This window comes from Sminthopsis crassicaudata, chromosome 3 (genome assembly GCF_048593235.1).
Source record: "Sminthopsis crassicaudata isolate SCR6 chromosome 3, ASM4859323v1, whole genome shotgun sequence".
Taxonomy (NCBI): Eukaryota; Metazoa; Chordata; class Mammalia; order Dasyuromorphia; family Dasyuridae; genus Sminthopsis; species Sminthopsis crassicaudata.
In genome coordinates, this window is record NC_133619.1 from 386,985,908 (window position 1) to 386,990,907 (window position 5,000).

Here is a 5,000-nt window from a genome sequence, read left to right on the forward strand (position 1 = left end):
ATATGGGTCACTGGGCAGAATATATTAAGTGTCTCTTAGATCAATTACTATTTTTGAACTTATGATGCATAATTTTTACTTTTCCTCCTACACAAGGCAACTTAACTTCATACATTGGTCTTTCCATTAGGTCAAAGAAGCAACTTCTTGCACGAGTCTCAGCAAAATTTTACACATGCATTGGAGCTACATGGCTGGCACAAAAACAGACTGTTACTTCAAAACCACAAAGAAGTGGGAGCCCAAACAAAGAATTCCTTTCTGCAATTCAATAAACAAGAGGAAAGATGTACTGTTTGCTGGCTCAAAATAGACACTAATTTTACATCTGTCTCTGAGGCACAGCAAAAAGCCAACTAAAGAGCAGTAATAAATGTCCAAAAACAGCATCAGTATCCAAAACTCTCACAGTAATCTTCAGAGGAATTAATTACAATTCTGAGTAACAGTTGCATTGGCAAAATGCACCCATAATTATATACAGGTACAGTACTGTATTGCAGGGAAATTTGCCATGTGATACCATGTTTACACAATAATTGATGGATAAGATAAAACTATTTGCATATGAAGTGCATATAAATTATTGGCATTGCACACAATTTTATGTGGAATCATATTAAAGTTTCATTTTCTCGAAAACAGTATGTGTAATATGGGGTTACTAAAGGGTATAAAGCTGATACTTAAATTTGCTTTATAGCAACTGGGATTAGAAAGACATATCTGAATATGAATTCCTAAAAACCTATATTTAAAAGACCTCATAGTTTATCTATAATAAGCATTATTTTCACTTCACCAGATTGCATTATATTAAATCGACCCTATTTTTCCTTCCAAGTAAATGATACTCCAAATTGCATCACTGTATCAATTAATTTTACAGTCAGAAGCTAAACAAATAATGGTTCCTCTCTTGCCTGTTGTAATAACTTTATTTTCCTATTTTTGTACTTCAATGACAAAAGTAATATAACAGCAGTCAAACGTGACATTTTGTAATGTCCATACCTGCTAGAAAATTTTACCATTTATAAAAATGGCCTATGATAGCATTTAAATGTTGCTGATAATTAGCTTGGCATTTGAAGTAGCAGCAATGTTGTCTTGAAGAAGCCCTACACAATGTTACCTAACTAACCCCTTTTCATACTTATGTGCTTTCTCTCCATTATTCTGTCAGTTATAGTACAAATAAGACATCAGTGGCTAATGTGTTAACATGCAAAAGAACTAGTCTTAAAGGGCTATCTGCTGTCTCTTCATCAGAAGCAAAATTCTCACCAATATCAATGAGATTATAGAGACACATATCAGCTAATGAGATACTCTTTAAGTAAGCTACACAATAAGCATTTATTAAGCACCTATTATGTGCCAGGCCCTGTGCTAAGCACTGGGTATACAATAAAAAGTTAAAGATAGTTCTTGCTGTCAAGGAGGAGGCAACATACAAACTATGTGCAAACAGGATGAAGACAAAATAAATTAGGGATAGCCAGTAAAGGAAAGGCACTAGCAGCTAGGAAGCTCAGGAGAGGCTTCTTGGAGAAGATGGGATTTTAGTAAAAAATGGAAGGCAGGAAAGCCAGGAAGTGATGATGAGGAAAGAATATTTTGGTAATAAGGAATAGCCATTGAAAATAACTATAATCTGGAAACAGAGTGTCTTGCTTGAGGAACAGGAAAGAGACCATTGTACTGAACTGCTGAGTTAGGGATAGTGTGTGTGTGTGTGTGTGTGTGTGTGTGTGTGTGTGTGTGTGTAAGTGTAAGTGTAAAGTAAATGAAGGCTGACTGGAAAGGTTTGTAGTGAGGGAAGATTAAAAAGGGTTTTAGATGTCAGAGGAGTTTTCTATTTGATACTGGAAGTGATAAGAAACCCCTGAAGTTTAGTGAGTGGAGTAGATGTAATGGTGTTGGCAAGCTCAGTCCTACCTCAATTTATTAGTTATTACAATTCTTTTATTAGTAAAATTTCTTTTACTCTTTATTATAATCATTATTACCATCATTTTGATTCTTACTACGTAGTAAGCACTGAGACTACAAAGTTATATTCCCTGCCCTCAATGAGTTTATAATTTCATTAACAAGATAGAACATATTAAGAGATAAACTACTGATTTTTTTTATAGAACCTATAATTTCATTGGTATAGGGAATTCTAAGTATGGAAAATCCTTCTAGCAATGCAGGTCTCAGAAATTTATAGTCTTTCTTGAGAGTTTCTGGGGGAGGAGCAGTACTAAGAGTTTAAATGATTTATACATGATCATACAATCAATATGTGTTAGTGGTTGTGACTTAAACCTATATCTTTCCTCTACGCAGGTCTCTTTCTACTATTTTAAATTACCTTTCAAATAATAAAAAGTCCAAAAAAATTTTATAATATGGACTACAAAAATAGGGAAATTTTCTCTCTCTCTCTCTCTCTCTCTCTCTCTCTCCTCTCTCTCTCTCTCTCTCTCTCTCTCTCTTCTCTCTCTCTCTCTCTTCTCTCTCTCTCTCTCTCTCTCTCTCTCTCTCTTCTCTTCTCTTCTCTTCTCTTCTCTTCTCTTCTCTTCTCTTCTCTTCTCTTCTCTTCTCTTCTCTTCTCTTCTCTTCTCTCTCTCTCTCTCTCTCTCTCTCTCTCTCTCTCTCTCTCTCTCTCTCTCTCTCCTCTCTCTCTCTCTCTCTCTCTCTCTCTCTCTCTCTCTCTCTCTCTCTCTCTCTCTCTCTCTCTCTCTCTCTCTCTCTCTCTCTCTCTCTCTCTCTCAACTTTAAAGTGCAAAATACAAGGGCAAGGATATTTTCCCTAACTTCTTTATGTTGGTGGAAATTACCTTCATGGTTCCTTTCATGTGAATTAGAGAAGGCTACCAGGTCAGTTGTTAACTGATATAAGAACACACCAAACCCAAAACCATTCAGAAACAATAGAAAGAATTAAAGATGTAATGGAAACTGAGAATTGAAGTTTCTTCAGATTATCAGCCATCAAAAAGGTAACATATTTGCTTAATATTTTCATTTAATGTCTTATGCTTATTATGATCATAGAAATATTTTTGATATTCTCTAATCACAAGATGACACTAAGAATCATTGGTGAAGAATTTGGTATTCAAATTCTGAATCTGAGATTTATTAATTGTATGACCCTATCTAAGTTACTTAAACTTAAACTCTTTGAGTTTTATTATCTGTAAAAGAGGATTGTTTGGGAGGGGAAGTAATTTGTAAACCTTAATGCCCCATCTAAATAAACTATTAAATTTCCTTTAATATTTAAAAAGGTCAAAAATACCTGGTTTATGATATGATAACTCTTGTAAATAATTTGGTTATTAGGGTCAAAAATTTGTTTTTTATATATGTTGACTAATGTGTATCAGTCATAGTAATTAAGTCCTATAGAATTTTAGAGCATATTTACATTTCTTAAAGCTAATATGCTTTCAGGTAATTTATTTTTGAGTCAATATGAATCAAAGGTCCCTTGCACTCTGCTTATTGAATGCCTATTTATGTCCCTAGGTTTTAGGGAAGAAGATTATTGGAAGTTCCTGGTGTAGTTTCACCTGAACTATGACCTTTTTCCTTTCAAAAATATTTTTTTTTCAGATTCACTTCCCAGGTATAGTATGTACTAAGAAGGGCAAGTTGTGACTCTTTTTCGAGAATTCTAGAGTTGCTCTTGTTTTCTAAAAGAGATGTATCATAGAAGTTACTTCTTTATGAGGACAACTCTATTATCTTTATACACTGATGGTGTCAAGATCATAAGACCAAGGTTAAAGTTAAATTTTTCATGTAATATTGGTGATTCACCAGGATTAGAAAAATTCAAACATTAAGACTTCTGCCTCTTCTCTCTTTTCAATCCCCAATTTTGCCACCTGTTTTTATACTATCTATGGAAATGAATTCCATGGATGTTGATTTCTCTATTTTAAAAATGGGAATAATCCTTATTTCATGCAAACTACAATTAATATACATTTAGAAGAAGAGGCCTTTCAAGTGCAAAATATACAGAGGGAATATACTAATAAACACAAAATATTATTGTAAAATAGCTACTGTTAACGTACTATAGTGAGTCTTTTAAACAAACTAGTTTGGTCACTTAAATTTTTTATCCCTAGAGTATTCAAAAGCATTGAGTTCACATTATAGATTAATGAGTTGTAAAATGTCAGCTGATAAAACAAGAGTAGTTTTGAGTTATAGGGATAAAATGTTTCCACTTCAAATTAGTTATGCAAAAGCATATGCATATTAGATGAAATGTTCAGAAGAATTTTTTACTGTCATGGTTTACATTGACTAGGAGGCAGCTGTGTAGATCTCTGAAACCTCAGGTTTCATTCAGTTCATCAGGTATATAGGAAGGAGGTCCAGAGGCCTGAACACTTTACTCTAGGAACTGCTGACATAAGCTTAAATACCTGGCTCAAAGTATCAATGTTTCAATATGCTAATGATTGGAGAGGCTTAAATCTCCATAAATTTGATATAATACTGTACCACAACAAAAAAAGGTAATAATAGTGTTAATTTATATCATTTACCCAACCCTTTGCTTAGGGAGAGTCAAGGCAATAAGAGTGACAAATAAGTGTTAAGAACAAGACCAACCCCCAAGGCCTCATTACAATAGGGATTGGTCAAAGAATATACAACATTCAGTTTGGTTATCTTCAATAAGACACTGTATTCCTAGGTCACAATGTTCCAAATTAACTTCAAACTCACCCTGAGACTGAGAATTTGTTTATTTTTACAAAAATAAACATATACACTTTTTTTCCTGTATATATAAAACTATAATAGTGTTCATTACCTTACTTCACTTGTACCAAAGGATACAATATTGATGTTGCAAGCATTGGCATGCAGACACTCTCACATACAACCACACTTCTTTCATTACTGAGTCATTTAGATTTTTTAACTTGTACTTTCTATCCTTAAGGAAATTAGTCAGTTTTACTTGCAGTCTACATCCA

The 5,000-nt window shown here is 33.6% G+C and overlaps 1 protein-coding gene across 4 annotated transcripts in view; it reads right to left on the minus strand.

The window, feature by feature from the left end:
- ZEB2 (zinc finger E-box binding homeobox 2) overlaps positions 1–5,000 on the minus strand; it is a 144,093-nt gene that overhangs the window by 45,114 nt on the left and 93,979 nt on the right. The gene's annotated exons all lie outside the window — the stretch shown is intronic.